Source organism: Dermacentor silvarum, chromosome 8, assembly GCF_013339745.2.
Source record: "Dermacentor silvarum isolate Dsil-2018 chromosome 8, BIME_Dsil_1.4, whole genome shotgun sequence".
In the NCBI taxonomy this organism is placed as follows: Eukaryota; Metazoa; Arthropoda; class Arachnida; order Ixodida; family Ixodidae; genus Dermacentor; species Dermacentor silvarum.
This window is the reverse complement of record NC_051161.1, coordinates 127,794,715-127,819,268: the sequence shown is the minus strand read 5'-3', so window position 1 is coordinate 127,819,268 and position 24,554 is coordinate 127,794,715. Positions and strand designations below refer to the sequence as shown.

General features: G+C 46.7%; 1 protein-coding gene across 7 annotated transcripts in view; it reads right to left on the bottom strand.

The window, feature by feature from the left end:
- LOC119461693 (neprilysin-1) overlaps positions 1–24,554 on the bottom strand; it is a 559,943-nt gene that overhangs the window by 357,521 nt on the left and 177,868 nt on the right. The gene's annotated exons all lie outside the window — the stretch shown is intronic.

The window sequence follows — 24,554 nt, the reverse complement described above, 5'->3', positions numbered from 1 at the left end:
TGCGATGGTACTTTATTTCCTAGTACGCACAAGGACTACTTACTTACTTATCCTATTGCAGAAGAATTCTTTCATCTTGATTCGTGATAATGCGCCTGTAAATAAATGTTCGTGCTCTGCGCCGCGTTTTGTGGCATATATAGAGAATACATGGCTGTGCGGCAATTCGCGGAGACTTCCTTTCACTCCTCTTCCACGGTAAGTGAATAGATTCCTAAGTTTTCGCTACCCTTCATCTACCCGCGGCACCAAAGTTCGAACGTTACCTCGGCGGTCTTCTTGAGACTGGTTCTCGATATTGAGGGAAAAGACATGGCCTGTGGTGACATTACGGCGGCTCGATCGAAATGAGAGGCGCCTCGCATTGTCACGCTTGGAATATTGTGGCTTCGCGGTCTCCGTTCGTGGCAGCTCAAGCCTTGAAACGATTGATACATTGACGTACACAAACGCACGAATGTGTCAAAATACTTCGTTTCAATAAATGTATTCCTGCGAACCGATCTAAAAACACACGTACCGAGTTCTACGTCTATCAGTACTATTGTAAAACGCTTAACGGCGCACACACCGAAGGGAAGAATTCTAGCTAGGCTTTCAAGTTCTTTTGAAACCTAAAGCTAAAATTGTCCAATTGTCAGAATTGTCATTGACAAACCCCAATGGTTTTTCGTCGTTCTAATGTTTTGCAGCGACGCAATGGGACCATTTTCAACGCAGGTGGTGTTTCTGCTGCACAGCAGCAGTTGTCCCGCGTACTGCATCCAAGGAAGCTTTAACGCAATAGCGTAAAGGGCCCCGTGTCGCAAAAAAAGTGGCGTTGGCGTGGGTGTCGGCTTCGGCGTTAAGCATCGGCGTCTGGCGGAAATAATCATGCCGAACGAAATCATGCCGAACCACCCCGCCCACACAGACCCTCCCCGTGGCTCAAGGCGTGAGTGAACAAAAATTGAATTTCTCAAAGTATTATCTGTCAGAAAAATCGAAAAGTACGACTCAACCACAACCTACAGACGTGATAGCGTCTTATTGTGATTTGAATATACGAGAAAAAAAGCCTGAGAATCAGCCAGGGATATTTGAATGATATCGCGTTCTACTCTCAAAAGGCGAAGCTAAAGCGTCCTCCAAATCTGATGGTGTTTTGCTGTACTTTGGTTCTAGGCAACATTGAGGGGAATGTATAAAACCGATCCTTCCTCATTTTGATCGGGTCCCATGTCGCAGAAAATACGGTGTCGGCGTCCAATAACGATATCGCGTTCCACTCTTAAAGGCGAAGCTTAATCGTATTCCACGTTTCTAGCAGCGAAGCTGTTTAAGCCAGCCGTAATTTGTAGTTCGGATCAAGAAAATATCATTATCAGCAATGAAGAAATAAATAAAAGATAATACACATCCTTACCGAAGCGGGAATTGAACCAGCGTACCTACGGTCCCGAGGCGAGCGTCGTAACCACTAGGCCATGCAGCTTTTTTCTTTCTTCATTCCCACATTGAACAGCACAATTGAACAAAAGGATACATTCGAGGAAACCGACTTTCGGAACTGGCTTTGCGCTATCCAGTTAATGTTCCCTAAACAGGCCATACAGCCACGCTTACAGAAGATGCATTTATGCGAACCATATGATGATGATGATGATGATATTCTCCATATGATTGCGTTCGAACATCTTCGTCTTCGTCCACAGTTGGCGCGTTCACACATGCTCGTGATCCGCGAGGTGAAGAAGAGGCTTTTCGCGCTGTGCTCGGGAGAAAGATAAAGAAAATGAGAGCGAGAGAGAGAGAGAGATAGACGCATTCACGGAGCGGGTCTGCTGGAACGCGTTGTTGGCATTGCAACGTGGTAGAACGCGGTGTCGGTATTGCAACGCGGTATCGGTGTTACAAGCTGCGCTATGCAACACGCAGTGACGGCCGTAAGTCCGAGAGAGAGAGAGAGACACGCATTCAGGAAGTGGTTCTGCTGGAACGTGCTGTCAGCATTGCAACGCGGTGGAACGCGGTGTCAGCGTTGCAAACTGCGCTATGTAAGGTGCAGTGACGCCCATAAGTCCGAGACGCGCAAAAAGAGATTATCATGAGTAATAAGATGAAAAGTTCGCGCGCACCTCCGGAAAATACTGGGCTACGATCGCCCAGCTTCACTGTGTCGAGCGTTGCATGGCCGAGTGCAAGGTTATGCGTTTTTTTTTTTTTTTTTTAATTTGGGGAGTGTAAAGCCCAAACCGCATTCACGCGATTTTGTGCGCGACGGCGACGAAACGGGCCGTCGCGCGAACAGATCGCTCAGTCTTTTCGCTCAATCGCTCAGTTCTAGAAATCTAGAATTCGTCGCTCGTCGCCCGGAAGTGCTATGAGCGACTAGCCAATAGCTCGAAGCCGGAACTGGATACACATCAGTCAAGCACTACCGACTGTCGCACGGAACGAGCAAACCACTAGATTTTGATACGTGCAAGGATAATAACGTAGTGCAAGGCCTTTAGAAATATTTATGCTGGTCTTTACACTAACACACATCAACTTAAATTAATAAAGCAAGCGTCACGCCAGTTTCGGCGAGTATTTGCTGCCCTCATACCAGCAGCACCGGGGAGACGTCGCTCAAAGTCGTCGCTCGCATGCGGTTCGACTTGTAGGCGACGAGCGACCGCGACAGCCATCTCCATCGCGTCGCTTGTCGCTGTCGCGCGCAAGATCGCGTGCATGCGGTTTATACTTAAATGGTGCGTCGAGACTCGAAAGTGAAGCCACATCACCGCCATTCTAGGAGGGGCACGATAAAACGTTAGCTTATAGTTAAGAAGAAGCAGCTCTTTACTCACCCTTCCCATGAGTTTTACCTATCTACATGGTTTACGTGTCATCTTTGGTTACTGATCTTGAAAATCTTCTACCAGAAAAGTTGCTCACACTTTGTCTTACATTCTTTACAAAGCTATTCCTAGGAATTTTGAGAATGACAGAGCACAAAGAAATGTCACGAAAAAGAAACCACCGAAAGCATATGTCTTTTATGTTAAATCTTCTCAGATTTAATTATTAAAAATGCGATACAATAACAGACGATCCGCTAACGCAAGATTCGTGTTTCTACCCGAAAGCTCGCCTCGTGCATAACGTTCGCCGCCAGCGTTTCCTGGTTACGGTTCCTGGTTACGGTAAACATTACGGTTACATAAGCTGAAGTTGATCTTGCCGAGTTCGAGCCACTTTTTCGTACGTATCTGGCCTCTAACGCCATACGCGTTTAACGGGATGGTGGCGTCATCAAGTAGGAATTTACTGCTTCAACCATAGAGTTTCATACAATAATTACTAGGGGGCAGGTGGCCCTAGTGTCTACGGAAGCCGCAAGCAGTGCGATTCAACCAGTGTAAGAATGATGCTTAGCAAATAAATGTTGCCTAAACTTCATTCTTTTGGCTTCAAACACGGCACTGTGACTTCTCAAACTCATCATTTTCATCAAAGTACGGCGTTATCAATAATTGAACAAACCGTGATAAAATTGTCCGATGACCGGACTCGAACACAGGACTTCTAGCCCATCTGTGTGACATTGAAACCGTTACGCCATCGGCGCTTGCGTCGACAAGCGTCGATACCATTTCTAGCAGGCACGCTAGCGCGTGGAGACGCTTGGTGTGTTTCGATCCGTGGTTGCATTAGAAGAAACGGACGCATCGGAAACGCCGCGAGTACAACACTACACTATGGACGCCACTTAAAATTTAAATAATATATATATTGTCACGTTCTAGGAGAACAGGCGACCTGAAGCGTTGAGTTCGAGTCTCTGACCGCCAGCTGATCAAACGCAAAAACTAGAAGCAACCGCGCGTGGATCGGAGGATCTTCGTCTGCTTCTTCGCTAGCGCCTGTCAAAGCAGGTGCCGGCGCATGGCGCGTGCACTAGCGCGCGTCTTCGGCTTTCTAATTATGTAGCACATGTTGCAAGGTGTGGCAACACCTTGCAACACCTTGCCGTTGACCCGTGACAATATATACTGCACGTAACTACGTGTATATATAATCCAGCTTGTCAATATTTCCCTGCAAATAATTTCTTCGTATAACATGCTGCTAATACGCATATTTCTACCTCGACAACCACACTTCATATACCCTTACGCATGTCTCATGAGCCAATCACTCCAAGAATGCTTCGCTTTACGTAGATGGCAACCGGAGTTGAGTTGAGTTTTTTTTTTTTTTTTTTTTTTTTTTAGGCAGTGGCTATTCTCCCGGCAGCCGGGAGAATTTCTGAAACGAATGTCTGCCGGCACTCACCTCCTATTGGCTCTTAAAAGGTCAGGCTAGGCTAGGTTAGGGGTGATTGGGTGAGATTAGTTTAGGTTATGTTATGTTAGGTTAAATTAGGTGATGTTAATTTAGGTTATGTTATGTTAAATTAGGTTAGGACGCACCTGCAGGCCGAGAGGAATTCGTTTCAGAAATTCAGCCGGCTGCCGGGAAAACAAACTCACCCTCTTTTAAATCTCCTTGGCCGCATTGCGCAAGCATGGCGTTCCCACGTGCTGTCAGAAAAGCGTCCGAGAAGCCTGAGTGAAAAACCAAACCTTGCTGTCGTTTGCTGTGTCTCGCCCTTTGGGGCGATAAGGCCAATTTTCGTCACGCTTATAGTGCGTAGACAGTTGTCACCCGGTATTACCGAAGCAAAGTGCCGAACATTTCACGCAACTGCCTCCAAGCGCACAGAACAAGTAGACGCATCCACGACGCGCATTTCTTACTTGAAAGATGGCTCCGAAGGGTTTGTGCAGCGCCCAGTCTGGCCAGTCACTTCTTTCTTCTCTTTCCTGCTTGTGCCATAGAGAAATAAATTCTATAAGGCAGGACACTCTCACAGCGCCCCGCGGCCGAATTGACAGTTGCGCCACAAGCGGCTGATGAGAATAACTCAGCCCTACTTCTCGTTCCGTTTTTGGACGCGCGCACTTTGAATGCTAGCTGCACTGATTAGTGCTCAGGCGCGGCATTCGATTTTTATTGCAATGATAATCATATGTACACTCCAGGCGCATTTCTGCCGTCGCAGTCGTCGTCGCCGTGAGGTTCCGTATAAAGTCCACTGGCGATAAATCTCGTCGCCGCGCGTCGCACGCTGTATGTGCGAGTGAAAGCGTGCGACGGTGAGCCGGCAATCGCGCTGTCGCACTGGCGCGCCAGGTGTTGCGTGAGGGGAGAGGACATCGGCGCGGCGCCAGGTCCCCCTCGCTGTCGCAAGGCTGTGTTATCCGCACGTTCATTTTCCGCGCAAGCTTTCGCCTGCGTTCTAAGTTCGCCTCGGCAATCGCCATAAAGAAATCAATCTCTAAAGAAACAAGAAATTCTAAACAAAGAAAATGGGCTCCAATCCACGCGGTGAAAGCGGTTGTCCAGCGAAGCTGTGGTAACACCTGATCCGATAGATCAATGTGGCGTATCCTTAAACTGGGTTCTGCCGAGCCTGAGCACGACGCCGTTGTGCATACTGACGTTGCTGTTCCGTTCGTCGCTCATAGTATTCGCGATGCTCTTCAGGCGTCCTAACTGTGCGTGGATTGTTTTGGCAATTTTCTTCTTTTATATATAAAGGCGTCGTGACGTCTCCTCCCGCTTCGTATGCTACAGCTGCCGCTTCCCGACAACCTGCAGCTTACGAAACTGTAATCTTTACCGGGAAGCGCTTTCGGCCAACGCTATGCTCGAAGGCGAGCTTTCTGATTCTTTCTTTTCTTTTTCCCGCACAGCTGGCGGCGCCGCTGCCGCGGTTGCGCAGAGGCGAACGCCATGTGGTGGTCCTGTAAGGAACCCAACGGCGCACGCGGCGCGCGGCTTCCGCTGTGATAGGTTGAATTGTCTGACGACAGGGACGAAGAAATCGCGGGATCCTAGTCATATGCAGCTTCGCTGTAAACGTTGGCGGTAATGAGTTTCGAACCTATACGACCTCACGCTCAGAAGCCGAGTGCCTTACCCGCTGGGCTAAACCAGCGCCTTCTATACTGCATCTCACAAGCTGGTTACAGCCCTGTGGAAGGTACGAGGCGTGCACAGGCAATATCCTTGCACAGCGGTATATAGTGCCGGGTGTAAATTACTGATTATTGGCTACACTTGAGAGCTTTATTTTTGCTCGCTGTATGATATGGTACAACGGTACGTGACATGTTAGGACCTTTGCGCATACACGTCGTATACCGAGACTTATTGTGGTAGTTACCGCCAGCAACCGCAATAGCCACCCTAACCGTGGCAACAGTCTGCGCCTGGTGCCACCCATACAAGCATATATAAGGACGCCACAAGTACCTCGTCTACATTGGGCAAGCAGCAGTTGCGGCTAGTCGACGTACTTCTAAATACTACGCATTCTTTGTGCAGATTTTCTGGAAATTTCCGTCGCAGCCTTGACGTGGCCTGTTGCTTCCGACTCAGTGTGGTCCCACAGGATCCAGCGCGTCTGCGCAGTCCACTCATCAAGGCGACGATTATTTCGTTGGCTTTATCGACGTGACGTAGTCTGACGCGGTGGATCAGCGTTCTCTCACGGGACCTGGCATTACCGAGCAGTCTGCGCCTGGTGCCACCCATACAAGCATATATAAGGACGCCACAAGTACCTCGTCTACATTGGGCAAGCAGCAGTTGCGGCTGGTCGACGTACTTCTAAATACTACGCATTCTTTGTGCAGGTTTGTGGCGTTCCGTTTGCTTTTATATTACTGCTTGACTTTATAGCCGCAGCTGCTGCCCCTGCGTTGTTCTCGTAATTAACATGGCGGACACTTGCATTTCTTGTCATGAATCTGTGGGGGACACGACATATTTGTCATGCTCAGAGTGCAAACACAGGTATCATCTAGGGGCGTGTTCAGGGGTCACAGAAGCAGCATATAAAAAGAAATCTGCAGCAGCGAAGAACTCGTGGAACTGTGCAACGTGTAAAACGTCAAAAGCTAGATGCGGTCAGAACACCGAACTTGAAAATGTGGAACCCGGAATGAACCTTGCGAAAGAAATAGGCGAAATTCAGAGAAAATTGTCTTTACTACTTACAATGAAATCACAAGTTGATGCTCTGGAAGGCGTTGCCGCCACTGTGTGCGACATTGAAAGATCAGTACAGGAAATGTCAAGCAAGTATGATGAAGTGCTTGCCGAAATGAAGCAACAGAATGCTGATATAAGTAGTCTAAGAAAGCGGATGGAAAAACTCGAAGCGCAGACAAATGAACAAGAGGTAGAAATGCTTAAGCAAGAAGTTAATAACCTCGATCAATATAGCAGACGTGTTAATCTAGAAATCCATGGACTTGCCGAACAAACTAATGAGAAAGTGATAGAAAAGCTGAATCTTTTGGCTGATGACCTGGAGCTTCCAAGGCTATCTGAGAAAGATATTGAAGCCGCACACCGGCTTCGCCCAAGAGCAGGCGCACTCGGGACCGATAAGCCATCGCCTATCATAGTGCGCTTTTCATCCCGCTGTACTCGTGACGCTTGGCTTGCAAAAAGAGGTGAACTAAGAAGAAAGCAGTCAAAGGTTTTTATCAACGAAAACTTGACTGCTCCGAATAAACGCTTGTTCTGGCAGATGAAAACAAAGGCAAGGGAAATGGAATACCAGTTCGCCTGGGTCAAGGATGGCAAATTCTTTGTCCGACGCAGTCAACGCGATAGAGTACTGAGGATTAAGACAACAAGTGACCTAGACCAAATAAGATAGCACCAGGATTTTCAGTAATTTTCTACCGCCATATGAGCATATGGCTGCGCATGATAAAACATGTAGTTACCATGATGCTGCTTCATTTAGGCGTCTTAATGCCTTACGTGGCACCAAGCAATTTTCTTTGCTGCACCTTAACGCACGAAGCTTAAGAAACAAGCATGATTCTGTTAACCTTTTTTTAGACAACTTAGGTCATCAATTCGACGTCCTGACATTCACCGAAACCTGGTTTTCCAGTGATTGCTCTGTTGTAAACTTTTTAGGGTATAACTGCATTTCAGTGTCGCGATCTAACAAAAGAGGAGGGGGCGTTGCCATATATATCAAAAGTAGCTTCAATTATGAAGTGATCTCAGAATACTCATTAGCAGATGTTGACTACGAATGCCTGCTTGTGAAGTGCCTCAACACGATGTTGGTAGTTCTTTATAGACCCCCAAATGGTGCTATAACCCCATTTATTGAATTTTTGGAGCGTATTTTAGAATACTGTTTATGCATTGGTCTGCCGATCATAGTTAGTGGTGATTTTAATATTAACCTGCTTTCGGTGGAGCCATCTGTTCAAAAGCTACTTGATGTTTTTGTTTCTTTCGGCTGTCGAAGTATTATTGACATACCAACAAGAATAACAAGTATGTCTGCAACATTAATAGACCTATGTTTTTCAAACTATGAAATTGAGCAAACTGATGTCGGAGTGCTCATATCAGACATAAGTGATCACATGCCGTTCTTTCTCTTTTTTACACCCTACATGACCCAACGCAAACAGCGTGCAGAACACGAACCTATTCTGCTTAGAAGGATATCTGCAGAAAAGATTGATTTTTTTAGGCAGTTGGTTGAAGAAACTAGCTGGGACACTTTAATGCAGATACACGATCCTACCGTTTGCTACGACTTATTTCTTAAAACATTTAAAGAACTATATGATACTGCATTTCCCATAGAACAGCTGAAGAAACATAAAAAATCCAGAAAACCATGGATTGATACCACTTTACTAAAGAGAATAAAAACACGTGATAAACTATTTGCAACATTTATACAAACAAAGAACCTTAACCAACTAGCTGAGTACAAAAAAATGAGAAATAAATTAACATCCGATATTAAACGCGCACGTAACTTGTATTACGAGAATAAGTTTAATAGTATTTCTAATGATTCTAGGAAAGTATGGAATTGCGTAAATGAACTACGGAACAAGAAAGAGAGAGAATCAATATCAGAAATATTAATTGAGGGCATACCATACTCAGGCGTTTCCCTGGCAAACAAATTCAATGAATATTTCCTAAAGGCAGGTCTCTGTACCCCTTTGCCGACCAATGGTATTAGCTGCACATCCTACATTAACAGTTCAGACGCATCTATTTTTATGTCACCTACTACAACACAAGAGATATGTGGCCTATTAAAAAAACTAAAAAATAATAGTGCTTGTGGTGTAGACGAAATCAAGGCAGCGCCTCTTAAAGCAGTCGCCCATGTTATCTGTACACCTCTGTCACACATATGCAATCTTATATTGAGCTCCGGAATTTTCCCTAACCAACTTAAGATCGCGAGAGTAACAGTCATTTTCAAAGGAGGAGATAAAAACGATCTTGGTAATTACAGACCAATTTCTGTTTTACCTATGTTTTCTAAGGTTATAGAAGAAACAATAAACTCACGACTTACTCATTTCTTGCAGCAAAAGAACACTATCGTAAAAAATCAATACGGTTTTCAAAAGAAAAAATCCACAGAAATGGCGTTACTCGATATTAAAGATAAAATATTGACAATATGGAAAAAAAGCTACTTACTGTAGGGTTGTTCCTTGACTTTAAAAAAGCCTTCGATTCTGTCAAACACGAAATTTTACTGCTCAAACTATACAGATACGGTATTAGAGGAGTAGCTTTAAACATCTTGAAAAGTTACTTCGAAAACCGTCTACAATACACCAAAATTGGAAGTGCGAAATCTCACTTCGGTGAAATCATATGCGGAGTGCCGCAAGGTTCAATCCTTGGTCCTCTATTATTTATCATATACATTAACGACTTAGTAAACATACCGCTAACACCCGACATTATTTTGTACGCTGACGACACCAATGTATTTTTCTCTGGGCCAGATATTGATGTCCTTAAGTCACAGGCCAATCTGTGGTTAGAAAGTCTGTCTGCCTGGCTAAGGGCAAATAGGCTAAACTTAAACGCTAAAAAAACTAAGTACATTATATTTAGACCCCGTAATAAAACATATACAAGCGAAAAGATTATTAGCTTTCAGGGACAGCCTATTGACCGCGTTACGTCGCACAAATTCCTCGGTGTATTCTTTCACGAAAACTTAGACTGGTCTATTCATATCAACTACCTACGAAAAAGCATCGCCCGAGCAGTTGGCATACTATGCACGTTACGTCACTTATTACCAGTATGGCTAAAAAGACAAATTTACTACACAACAATACATTCGCACCTTCACTACTGCCTTCTTATCTGGGGGACAACGACAAAAACGAACCTCAGCTACTTATATTTATTGCAAAAAAGAGCTCTACGTTTAATTGAACTGCTTCCCTTTCGTTCACATACAGCTCTACTCTTCAAAAAGCATGAACTCCTAATAATTAATAACATCCGATATAAAAAATTAGCGACGGTTGTGTACCACGAAGTTAAATCCAACCCAACTGGATTTTTTAAGACATTTCTCGAAAAAGATCACAGTCACAATTTAAGACACATCATCTACAAGAAAGATACGCTTCGTACCAACTACGGTGCACAAAATTAACATACCAAATTCCTGACTTCCTTAACGACCACCCCACCGCAATGACCCTAATTGATGAAAGCTCTTCCATTCATGTCTTTAAAAAGAAGATGCATGCCTACCTTCTAAAAATCCAAAGATAACTTCACACCACTTTCAATTTCTTCTTATATTATGTAACTTGCATATGCTACGCTTGTTTGATTTCTCTTTTTAAGCTCTGTATAAGATACTCATTTTTCTTCCGGGTTAATCACCTCAATATGTATATCTTGTATCTAATGGCATGACTTAGTTAAAAATCGCGACGTGTTTTGTTTTCCAGCCCATGTTCACCTACTATGTATGACTGATTATTCATGTGTGTAAGCGGGTGATCGGCGCTCTGTCAGGCTTTCTGAGCCTTTACGCCGATCCCCTAGGCAACTATGTAGACTGGTTGTCTGAAATAAACATTTCAATTTCAATTTCAACATGGCAGCTCCTGTATACAGCGCCGACCACCCGCTTCGATCCAAATTCGCGCTTCTTTCTGGCTCTCTGGCCTGTCAGCAAGGAAGATGGGGCGAAATTCGTCATCGCTAAGTCTGATCTCAAGCTGAGCTCAAATGATTAGGTATTTTTTGTCCTAATTATTGAGATCGGCTGTTTGTTTCCTCGCGTCTAGGTCCACAGACACGTGCACGGAGCCGTAAAACTGGTTTGATTTCTAGTTAGTAGATGGCGCCACAGCATTAGCACTGCTGATGCATTGACGATGCGGAACGCTATAAAGTCCTAATTGTTCACTGCATCATTAATTTACTGACCCGCTCTAGCATGTTACGGGATCACGGTAGCGAGCAAACGCCAAGTAGACGCCGAGCAGACGCTGTGGCGCAGGTGAACATTTGTAAGGGCATTTCGCCCGTACTACTTGCTAAAGAGGCTGCAAGGTAACTGCAGGGAAAGAGCACAGGTAAAGCGAAGCCCTGCTGTCACACGCATGTGAACGCAGCTTATGGTTAGGGCGTCAAAACGTGTTTTGCGTCAATCCACCAACCATGGAGCATGTAACAGGATGGCAAGCAGACGCTGAGTAGACGACGGGGCGCGGACGAGCACATCTCGAGGGGCATTCGGCCTTCCTATTGGCTAAAGAATTCTTGTAGCTTCCACGGTGCTGCAACCAGCTTGTGAAATGGAGTATAGATAGCAAGACTGTTCACTCTGCTTTATGACGTCATGCTACTTCGACTAAAATTTCCATTGCCAACCACGGCGTGATGAAAGTGGTGATGTAAAAATCTCCGCGGCTTATTCGGGAGCGTCCCCATTAGATTCTATGGCAGTTGGGCGACGTATCTTGACGTCAACAATCGAAGCGCACGGGCATTGTGCTATCTAGGAGGCGTTGACCAATCGTCTCAAAGAGCTCGCTTGCCCGTGAGTTCATAACTCGGACCGCTCAGCGGAGTTCAATTGGACATTAATGCTTTCGCATTCACAACTCATAAGAAGGGCTTAGGTGTCCTCGGATTTTTTTAAGGACTAAGGAACATGAATGATAAGAAATGGCTCGTTAAAGTGCTCAACTATCTGTCCCTTAAAAGCATGGATATATAATGGAGCAAAAGGTCAAGAAAGTTGGGAACCAAGAATAGGGTAATTGAAAGTCTAAATTGGCAACCAGGAGTCATAAAATAGAAGGTGAATGAAATGGAGACGATAAATAGGATGCGAAAAAAATGGAAACAAAAACATCTTGGAGATTTCCAAAAACTGCAACAAAGAAATCAGGAAGGAACATTTGTATTATTTTGCTACACGCGTGTGGTATTTGGTTGTTTGAACGAGGCGCGCGGGCGCCATCACTCGAGAAAAGAAGAGGAAGAAGGAGCTGGGCTCGCAGTGTGAATCTAAACGCTGAGCGCTGCAACCACTGTTGTAAATACAACCTGTAAATAGCTGGTAGTCTTACTGACTCGTCCTTCGCGTAACATTCTGGTGGAGGTGCGGGGTAATCAGGAGGATCTGGACACGCGTCGCCTGCAAAAGCAGTGACGTGGTCGTCTGTCCCTGACCAGTGCGTGGCCACCGTCATGCCTTCAGGTAACACTTGCTTCGTCAAGCTAAAATTGACAACGGGGAGACACATCCGATTAGCGGCAAGGGTAACGACGGAGTGTGGCACAGAGATGTCGCGCGCCAGGAGGACATCACGAATAGGGGCGACGACATAGTGGCCATCAGGCACGGTTGCCGTTGAGGCCAATTCGACGAAGGTTAGGGCTTTTGGAGGTAACCGAACAAACGCTGCAGTGCATAGGGTGTTCGGTTGTTCGGGGCGAACGTCGGAAACAAGAGGAAGCTCGAGGCACAGCGTACCGGTGGAACAGTCGATGAGGGCAGAATGCGTCGTCAGAACGCACAGCCAGAAGATTAGGTCATGAGGGCAACTGGTCAGCACGGAGAACAGGACTGGAACTTGGCGGCCAGCAATTCCTACGCGAGCAGTGCACATACCACAGACGGCAACAGTGGCGCCATTGGCGACGCGTACGGCTCGAGTGACGGCAGGCGTAAGAACTTTTTTGAGGCGATGACATAGGTGAGCGCTCATTATGGACACTTGGACTCCAGTATCAATGAATGCTGTCAACGGGACACCATCTACATCTACTTCAATTAGGTTCGTGTTCGTGAGGAGCGTCAACGGAGGATTTGGACAGGACGAACGTGCCCCTCGACACAAGCCTCCCTGTTCACGCAGCACCCACCAGTGAATATGCACTTGACGCCGTCGCCCGCGCTGCCCACGCAAGGGAAATTGCCCGTGACCGGCTTCTGCACTCCCAAGAGAGCCAACGGCGTTTGTACGACCAGCGACACCGCGACGTGCACTTCCCGCCTGGTTCTTTGGTGCTTCTATGGTCTCCGTCGCGTCAGGTCGGCCTGTCAGAAAAACTGCTGTCTCGTTACACAGGCCCCTACCGAGTGCTACGTGCCGTGACTCCTGTCACCTACGAGATCGCCCCTGACGCCCCATCTGCTTCCCAGTCCAGCGATATCGTGCACGTAACACGACTGAAGCAGTATCATCCTCACAGTGATGACATTTAGACGCTCCGGGACGTCGCTTCTGCCACCGGGGAATTATGCTACACGCGTGTGGTATTTGGTTCTTTGAACGAGGCGCGTGGGCGCCATCACTCGAGAAAAGAAGAGGAAGAAGGAGCTGGGCTCGCGGTGTGAATCTAACCGCTGAGCGCTGCAACCACTGTTGTAAATAGCTGGTAGTCTTACTGACTCGCCCTTCGCGTAACAATATCACACAGGGGAGTGATTTGGCTTGTGAGACCCGAGCTGGCTGCCTGAGACTACAACATATCTCAGCAAATATGTGCCTTACGATAAGGCATGTGTGTGCTGCAAAAAAAAAACACCCAGAAACGACTCGGCACATTAATGGAATGTCTAGATATTGACCCAATGAGACCCGTAGTGAGTGTCCACCTTCCGTAAACGTTGAGATTCAAGGAAGATGGAACGATTAGCTGGTCAGCAGTAGAGATAATTAAGAGATGAGTGCAGTAATGTTGGAAGAAAAACGGGGAAGATATTGAGAGAACCGGAGTCTTTGCAAGTGTAGGTAATGGCAGAGTAGGGTGATAGAGGTTTTAAATACGACAGTTAAGATCGAGATCAGATAGAAAAAAAGTTAGATAGTGGTACGTGTAGTAGAGCCTGGGTACATCAAGCGGGGTAGGGGACTGTTTGTCCCCGCTATTGTGATCTGGTTTTGGGGTTCGTGGTTCGGACACAGGTGTCAGACTATGGGTCACTAGCCTGCGTCACTGGAGTGCCTAAAACATGGTAGCTGGCCTGCGCTATAGCGGGTCGTCGCACTAAGTTAGCTAAGCGGACCTAAGCCGTCGTTGGTCTCTATCCCCGAGAGTTGGTTATTGGTGAGGGGTCGGGAGATTGAAGTAAATGAGAAATGTGTTTATTTTACACATTTACAATTTACAACTCACAACGCCCCACGAATACCGGAGCACAGTCCGTGTCGAAACACATTACATGGCTGATCTCACAACATATCTGAGCACACAAATCAGCACACCCCTGACTGCGCCAAAAGTGAGTGAGGGAAAGAACTTTATTGTGCACCGAAGGATGTCCGCTTTTAAAACAATCGTTTTTCTTAGGTAAATAGACGAGGGAGTAGGATGACTGTATTTCGGCCAATCAGAGAGGTCGCACTTTTCACAGCACTCCACCCATGGTGGCACCACCTCTGATGACCAACCTTCGAAACCGGCTTCGATGCAAAGATGAAGCAATCAGGAAAAAAGGGTGCATGCTGTTCCAAAGAAGCCGTCGACGTTGGCCCCTTGTATCAATTAGCGCGCTTTCCATGACGATTAGTTTGGAGCGAGCTGAGAAGCCTGGACTTGAACTTCGTTACAGCTTCCACAGAATGCCGTGTTGTCTGTCACCTCGACGGGAGTTTTTGTTGACCCGTGAATACTCGGCGCTGTTGAATAGTCGAGTCGTAATAGACCCGTCAACACTCCAGTCTGTTACGTTTTGAGACTTAAGACTCCTCTGCCGCCGGGTGATCCGACCTGAGGGTGACCGACTACCAGCTTGTCCGATGCGTCAGTGTTCAGTCGCGACCTGAGGGTTCCTTCTAGAAGTGATTGCCGATAACAAACTGTAGCTTGAGGTCCCAGCATTCGCTTCATTGTGGCCTTCTTCTCCCCAGGAACACACAATCACGCGCACAACCACTGGGCACAGAAAAGCGCCGTGCTCGCATCGAGAGCCATCGCGTCTAGCGAACGAATCTCCGCACCTGCCTGTATCTTGCGCGGCCGCGCCGCCGGGTTTCTTGCAACACCACCAGATGGCAGTCGCCTCCGCGCATCCTAACTTGATTTATCTAGGAACCTTAGGCCATCCCGGCTGGTGCCACTGCGGCAGCGTTTCCCAGTTTGTGCGTATGGCACGTGCTGTGCTTGCTTTCCTATGAGACAAAAATGCACGTGCTGCGCTGTGGAGGACGCGTGCTGGGGCGCGATAGTGTAAACATGACAATCATCCACAGTTAAAGCGCTTGCACCTGGCGTCTCAACAGCGTGCTGGCCATGTATGACGAAGGAGCACGTAAACACGCCCCAGTAAAATGGCCCCAAAGCGTGCACTCCGCGTCGACGACACACAGGTACAGCGTACTAGAACACAGGCCCAAAAGAAACGCTGCGCGGAACCGGAGGTCTTTGCTACGCAGCGAAATGTGGTGAACACCGCGAATGTACGCTGGCTGGAAGACAAGAGCGGCAAGGCAAAGACGCGTGGCGACCATCAAATACGACGAGTGCCGTGAGCATTGCGATCAAAAGCGACACGCGCAACAGCAACGCGTGGCGACCATGAAAGACGAGGAGCATGGGGTGCACCACGACCAGAAGCGACAAGCAGAACACTAATTATGGTCAACCAAATCAAACAACATAAAAAAGCTTCGCTTACATCGATTCTCACAGTACGTGAGATCCGCATATTTTTGGTTGTTGGTGCCTAATCCATTCCTGTTTGTGTCTTTCCTGCACATGCCTACCTGCTCCTTGCTCCTGTTTTTTTAGATCGTCCTACAGGTTGAGACCACACACGTCCACGGGAATGGTCCACGTTTTTAGACTGCCTTATCTCCAAGATTGGTCCATGAAACTGGCTATAAACAGAGATACCCATTATGGAATAGTTGGAGTAATACGCTAAGGAAGGCATTTTCTTCAAAAAGCTTCGTTAGGAGGCGAAACAATTCCTTCCTGAAAATGCGGTGTTCCTGCGGGTAAGCGAAGCAGTCTATCGTTTTTGCCAGAATGGTGAGCCACATTGACTGCGCTAACAGGGAGTTATCGCTGTTTCATATCGAAGGGTGTTAAGGACGTCTTGCACTCCTGCGCTACAAAGCACAAGTTGACAACGGCGTACCACCCTCAGACCAACGGTCTGACAGAGCGTCTTAATAGCACTATCAAATGCATGCTTCCTATGCATGTTTCGGCCGACCATCATGACTGGGACGCCACTCTGCCCTTCGTAACCTTTGCTTATAATTTCTCCCGACATGACTCTGCTGGTCTTTCTCCGTTGTATCTCTTGTACGCAAGAAATCCCACGCTGTGATTTGACACCCTCCTCCACGCTGTTCTCGACTCGTCATCAGAATGGGACCGTGCCGCCATCTTCAGAGCTTTAGAGGCACGCGAGACTGAACGCCTGCGTCTTACCACTTCGCAGGACAACCAACGACTCTTCTATGATGTCCGTCACCGCGATGCGCACTTCAACCCTTGTGATATGGTCCTTCTTTGGGCGCCGTCACGGCGAGTTGACCTTTGCGAAAAGTTGATTTCGCCTTACTTTGGCACGTACCGTGTCTTGCGCCAAGTGACAAACGTCACATATGAAATCACATCCCTCGATTCCACCACGTCTCGAACTTCCACCGCTGTCGTACACGTCACGCGCCTCAAGCGATACCACTCGGACGATCTAGCCATCACCGGGACGGCGCCTTCGCCGCCGGGGTTCACGTTGCAAAGCGCTGCTCGAGACGAAGCTGAGGACAGCATACGGAAGAAGATGACGCTCTCTAATGTCGCGCGGATTGGTTTCCATCTTGTATGCTTTGTATGCCAGTGGCCGTATTGTAAATATCCTGTAAATATGTTTAAGCTTCTTTCCCCGTAACAAAAAAAGACACCGCCTATCCACGGGGTGAATGATGATGAGTGGGCGAAGCTCCGGAGGGAATCATCGGTAAACCGTGAATCTTCCGTGTAATTCGCCCAGTCTCGCCGCACTAAATCGAACGATTGACTTCCACCAATGACACGCGCCATATGTGACGTCATTGCTATTTTGTAACAGCGCCCTTCATTATAATTGCACCATCTCCCGCTTAAGGGGACGCTAGCACAAACGCATTAGAAACGTGCAGTACTCTCTAGTAAGGGGGAGAGGCCACAGCGTCTTACGCATCCGTTTACACATGCCGGAACGTGCACCGCGTTTGCCGACGCCATCACATGACTGCTGAGAGAGTATAACCCCCGTATTCATAAACGCTCCTCGACTTGAACTTGACTTGCCACCGCCTTCAACGCGTTTCGAACGCGCTGCCCAAGGCGGTGGCAAGTCAAGTTCAAGTCGAGGAGCGTTTATGAATACAGGGGTGAGGCGGAGAGGCCACAGCGTCTTACACCAGCTTCTTACACGGGCCGTAACGCGCTAGCACAAACGCGTTAGAAACGCGCAGTCTTTCGTTAATGTTGAGTATTTATTGTCATCGTGGTGCGTGCGTCCATGTGCGCTTCGTGGCGTAGTGGTTAGCGCCGCGCGTTCGGAAGCGAGGGGTACCTGGTTCGATTCCGCGCTACGGACACAACTTTCAGAATTTTTTAGGAGCGAAGCTCCTTATAGCGGCACCCGTTCCGTCCCCGTCGTCGTAGTAGTAGTGTGTAACCAGTCTGAGAAAAATGAGAGTAAAAAATTCCGAAGTTGTGTCCGTAGCGCGGAATCGAACCAGGGACCCCTCGCTTCCGAGCGCGCGGCGTTAGCCCACTACGCCACGAATCGCACATAGACACACGCACCACGATGGCAATAAATACCCAACATTAACGAAAGGCCGCGTTTCTAGCGCGTTTCTAACGCGTTTGTGCTAGCGCGTTACGGCCCGTGTAAGAAGCTGGTGTAAGACGCTGTGGCCTCTCCGCCTTACCTTCAACGCGTTTCGAACGCGCTGCCCAAGGCGGTGGCAAGTCAAGTTCAAGTCGAGGAGCGTTTATGAATACGGGGGGTATACTCTCTCAGCAGTCATGTGATAGCGTCGGCAAACGCGGTGCACGTTCCGGCATGTGTAAATGGCTGCGTAAGACGCTGTGGCCGCTCCCCCTTACTAGAGAGTACTGCACGTTTCTAACGCGTTTGTGCTAGCGTCCCCTTAAGCGGGAGATCCGATGATTCCCTCCGGAGCTTCGCCCACTCATCACCATTCACCCCGTGGATATGCTGTGATTTTTTTTTCATAAAAGTAGACGTGGCTACCTACTACAACGACTACTACTACTACATACTACAGAGGAGGGACAGACCCACACCCTAAGAAGCTTCGCCCCTAATATAATTACTTTATAATACCCCTAATACTAATACACCCAAATATAATACACCGTAATATAATTACTAATGTAATTACTTCGCCCCTAATATAATAATTTGCTTTTGAAAATTGCCAAATATCGCAATCTTCTGTTGTAACCAGCCCGGCAACTACATGCTCAAGGAAGCTAAATTTTGCATAAATTAGAGTTCAACGAATTTCCATTTAGGACGCAAAATTTCATTGATGTACCTTTATTAGTTTTAAAGCTCAGCTTCGTAGCTTTATTACCTTCTCGCAAAAATGGGCAAAAATAAAACCCGAATTCTAAATATTGCTTAATTTCGGCCCCATTATTAGGAAAACTAATAAAGTTACATGAATGAAATTTTGCGTCCTAAATGTAAATTATTTGAACTCTACTTTATCCAAAATGTAGCTTCCTTGACCATGTAGTTGCCGGGCTGTTTACAACAGACTATTGCAATATTTGGCAATTTTCAAAAGCAAATTATCCAAAAAGTAAAAATTCAAAATTATTTTGCTACGTCTAGGAACCAGATAAATATGTCCCAAAGCTACAGAGCAAGCCGCAATGCAGTAAGTGCGGTAGTTTCTTCTAAATATGGTCACAACTGAGACACAGTTCGCAAAAACCATGTATCTCATGCTTGTTCTTGAACATTTATTTCTAAATCACACAAATCAATTTCTTTATATTATATATAGTTGGAATCTACAATAAATACGCTTTTTATGGTTTATACGACAACTTCATATCCTAAGTAGAAGAGCCGCCACGGTTGCTCCAAAAGTACTGAAAACGGGGGGCTCGTGCCGCCGGAGTGGGACCGCCACCTTAACGTCCACTGTGGTGCCTCAGTGATGAAGGCATGGATTCGACTCTCGGCTGGGGCTACTGCTTTTCGATGGGGGTGAAATGTAAACACGCGGGGCTATACATAAATTTTGGTGCACCTTAGTCGAAATGAATGTGCAGAGACCACTACTTCAGCGTGTCGTATAGCCCGGGTGATCTTTTGTGGCGATGGCTACATTACGCCAGGTTTTCGCCTCTTCGCCGTCGCCGCAGTTTGAGCCGTGGCCGCACTGTGACGTCACACCACGGGCCTCAATTCTCCGGCCACTCGCCTCGTCGCGGTCGCCAATGCCATTCACAAATCACACTACGCCATTGACGATGGCGCCACAAAAGTCCATTACTTTACGGATCATAGAAGCGTATTCATTGGTGCGACAAAATAAAGTTTTACCCGTTGGTTCACCACAACGTCTCTCCTTCCTAATACCCCTGTAAACAGGCAAATTAAGCGCGCTTACGGAGAGAGAGACTCGGTTTAAGTGTACTTTGCCAAATCTAAGCGTTGCAAGTGGTGTGTCACTCGCAGAAGAGCGTACTCCGGTCGAAGTGCGTTCACGGAACGCACTTTGCTGGCCGAGTGCATAGCCTCGCCGCCAGCGGTTTCAATGGTACAAAATGTAATGCATAAAAAAAGGACACAGAAGATCATTTTAGTGATTGAACAGTTCTTGCGCACAGATAATAGCCTAAAACGCGCTCATATTCTGTTCAGGATCAAATGCCGCCTCGTCGCACGCTGCTATGTCGTTGTGGATTGGCTAGGCATTTTTCTTGGCCGGCATTGACTTGCCACACTTTTATAATAAAAAAATTTTTCGTTTTTTGTTGAAAAAACGTACATTAAGTTTGTTTTTATTTATAGTACAACGTAAAACAATCACTTTTTAGAAATACCTTTCTTTGTAATCTACATCATCACAAAACGCTCTCAAAGTCTGTCGCCATTTTTTTTTACTGCAAGTGCTATCTGCCTTCCCGTTTAGAACCGCGTAGCCTAAAGTGTCACTCAAGGTCCCGAAGTGCACTCCCCGTAAGTGCACTTAACTTGCCCGCTTGATAGGGGTATTAGTCTAGTGGGAAACCACTAAGTTTAATTACAACATGCGTAACTAAAAGCGAAGCCTAAGCGCAGCCGGGGGTCTGTAGCTATCGCTACTCGACTAGATTTAACCAGAGATAAACCACAGCCAATTTTTTTTTGTTTTGGAGGGGTAGGCTAAGCCGTATTTTTTATTTATTAATAAATAAATAAAGGAAACGAACAAGCAGGCAAGTAATAATGATGGACTACCGTGTAAGGTACGAAAACTGAGCAGCAATTACACCCAAAATTAAAACCTTTATTTGCGCAAATAGTCAACAAGAATGTCCATTTGAAGATCGCGGAATACTGGATACAACTCAAGAAAACAACATTCTGGTTTTAATAGCCGAGTTGAATCTTTCCAAGCTTAGTCTCAGGAAGTGCCATGGGAAACTGATCTTGCCACCTGGGAACAGTTCTGGTTACGCAAAATAAGGGCTGCATAATTATCGCAGACAGTATGTCAATTGACATTTCATGTCCCTCTCGGAGGCTCGCTCAAGTAGCTATTTCATATTTGCGAGCCACCATATTCTATCAGCCGTACAAATTATTCGACTATTTCATTTTTTCTGCACGTATGAGGGCTATCAGACAGAAGATTGCGATTCCGTAAAAATACTTGTCTTCTCTACGCAAAGTGTCCAGAAAAAGACAAACGCCACGCACTGTTATTAAACACTGTTAATTAAAGGTTACTAACTAATTAAAGGTTACTAACTAATTAAAGGTTTAATAACACTGTTATTAAAGGTTACTTACAGAAATGTCCATAACGTAAATCAATACAACGATATTCAGTCCCTACAAACTGCACGATTATACACTGGGTACACACATTAACACTCTGCGCTGTATGGCTCTTCTCACATTAACAACGTCTGAATGTTTGCAGATCAAAATGAACCTTCACATTTCGCCCATCATGTGCCAATATAATGTGCTCTCAAATTTGTAAACACGTTGTCACACACACTCCCAGCAGTTTCCAGCCACCACGTGGTCAATCCTGAAGCGACTTCCTGAACATGGCCTCGTGAGCCCGTATCACTTGCTCGGTGTACAAGAAAGCCACACTCGGCGGCATGTTGAGTCGTACAACCTGCGTCGCGTTGACGCCAGCGTCCTGCCGCCCTTGCGGCGCCTCCAACGTGGTGTTGGCCACCGAGCGTAGGCAGAATACGCTGCCGCCAACGCATACCACGGCGTCACGAACCACCTCGCAGCGTTCTCGTTCCCTGAGGCGCACCGAGAAGATGGCGCTGAAGAGCTGGAAGCCGTCCACGGGCGATCCGCCGGAGACCTCCATTTTCCAAACGTTTTCGTGACGGGTGTCAGGTAGTCTGAAACCGTCGACGCTGACATCGGGGCCCCAGACACGGCGCGGGTCGCAGAGCCGGTCGCAGAGTCGCCGCATGTCGACCCCGGCGACTGTGATATGGAAGGTGCGTTCGCACACGCTCCCGTGACGAACGACGACTACGTAGACGAGGATCCACATTGCCAGGGGCAGCACCAGTCGAAGGCAGCAGGCGCGCCCGATCCGCCGCACGGTACCTGAAGACACGGATGCCAGCGAGTCTTTGAAACGGTTTTGAAAATGGACCATCACTATCAGTTGTGCGGCCACCTTCCTTCGTTCTCGTCTTCTTCGTTGACCTTGATGTTGGTACCTTTTCAACGTGGCTTCGTCGTCCTCGGTCGCAGGCAACAAAAAAGTAGACATTTTTGTAGCATTTCGCATTGGAAGTGAACCAAACTTGCCCGGAAGATGAAAGAGCTGCTAGGCGGTAACTGCACAGCTTATAAAGTTTCACTTACTAACTGTACCTCTAAAATATTACGTCAAGTTAGAGTGGAGCAGGAAAAAAGAATTCATGCTAAAAAGACATATTATATGCGCAGGAATGCGTAAAAGTTTAGTAGCAGTACACTCAGGGCCTCAGTGCTAGGAGTACTGCGTTGTGTCTCAAATTCCTGGTATTCTTTCATTGGTTTCTTTTTTCGTTTTTTTTTTTGCATTTCGCCAAAACACGCTCGCGATCTTCGCTTAGAAATTGTTTTGAATCAAAGAGGTCAATTTCTCACACAAATGCAGGCAATATATGAGAAGGGTAACCTGTTTACAGTTGGCACTTTGAATGTAGATGATCATATTGCACCTAGCTCGTTCATGCAGCAACACAGAAGGGACGGTGCGAATTCAGAATATACAAGTTGTCCATAAAATAACATTACTTTTTGAAAAATTAACTGGAAATTCAAATTATGAGATGGGTGACTGAAATTTCTTTTATTGTACTTATTTACATTTTATAAAGTTTGTAGTAAAAGCCAATTCGTGTATTTCAGGTAACGGTGTGAAGAAAGTGTGAAGAAAGGGAGGGCTCACATAACAAAATTCCTATACTTGTTGACCTCTGCACTGGTATATCTACATGACAATATATTGGCCCTTTTCGCGGAGTAGTTCGTTCTCGAGAAACGAGATGGCGCTTTCGGCGGCGCGCCATACGTTGCCTCAGCGAAAGCGCACGAATACGAAATCATCATGGCTTCTGCCCTGTTTCTGTGCCATCAGCTGTCAGAAATGCAACTGGGTTTTCGCTCACGCACTGTGCTCCATTCATGCTGCAAAATGTGGAGTGGTGGACTGAAGACGTGTGCAGTAGTTCGCTGCAATAATAGTGACTGGCATATTAAGGAATAGAATGAATATGTGTGACCAAGTTCACGGACCGTAGCTACATACGTATAGCCTCTGTGGCCGGCCCTTCTGAATGTACGACTTTCCTCGTGGATAAAAAAAATCACTTATCCGCCAGCGTTGTATCGCTAACCTCCAAAGAAAAGACTGCAACCCTGGGACGTCGGCAAGAGTGAGTGCCGCTCGTTAAACAATGACAAAGGGAGCAGCGCCGCTTCCTGGCATAGTAAGTTTCGCGCCCGCTATCTACACACACATACCCCTACTCGCACACTTACGCAACTTCCGCACAGTCTATCACCAACGTATTAAGAATTTGTGAATGGGCGCACACTTGAACCAGTGCGCCAAAGCATGCGTGACAGCGACTACACCTACAGCACACCAATGGCCGAAGGTGAATGTTTCGTGACGATCCACAGGAGTAAGCGAGTTACTAGCGATACTACATATTTGCTACATGCTATTACAAAGTACAGAACAGCCACGTTCCAAGCCATGTGTGCAGCAAGTACAAATCCATTGCAACTGAGCACGCCGGCGAGTGATTAGGCAGAAAATAATTAGATAGTGACCGTACCGACGCACTTCACTGAGTCAGAAATGTGACAATCCGCTGCTTCAAAGTATTTGCCAAATAAAGAACGAAAAGCAAAACACGCTGATTTTCATACAATTCATAAGCGGAAAGGTTGGATAGCTTGGAATGAAGTTTTAGCCTCGCTTTTAGAACAAGCACCATATACGCTGCTCACGCCGTTTGGACAAAGCTGAATGAGCGCCGAAAGCGCTTTTACATGTCCTCTGAAGCTCGGGCCAAAGCTTCGTGTCGTCCACCCAGTCAGCGTCCGCGATATCTCCCGAAAGAGATGTTTCCTGAGCACCGCCGGGCGTCATGTACATCCATTGTAAACACGGAGGCAGCTGAGGAAAGCAATGGACGCGTCACCACGTGATCAAGCATGACAGCGCACTGAGAAATGGTCGAACAAGCAATGTTGCTGGAGCCATAATTTTGACAAGGGGATTTGTCTTCCTCAGGGTTAGAGATGTAAAATTTCATGAAATATTGAGGGGCGTGAAAAAAACTGGTTTATTTTATGTTTTCTTTCAGAAAAATTAGAAAAATTGAAAAAGAGACGATTGCGCACAGAGCTATGAAAAACCCAACATTTATGCTCAAGTGCCACCACT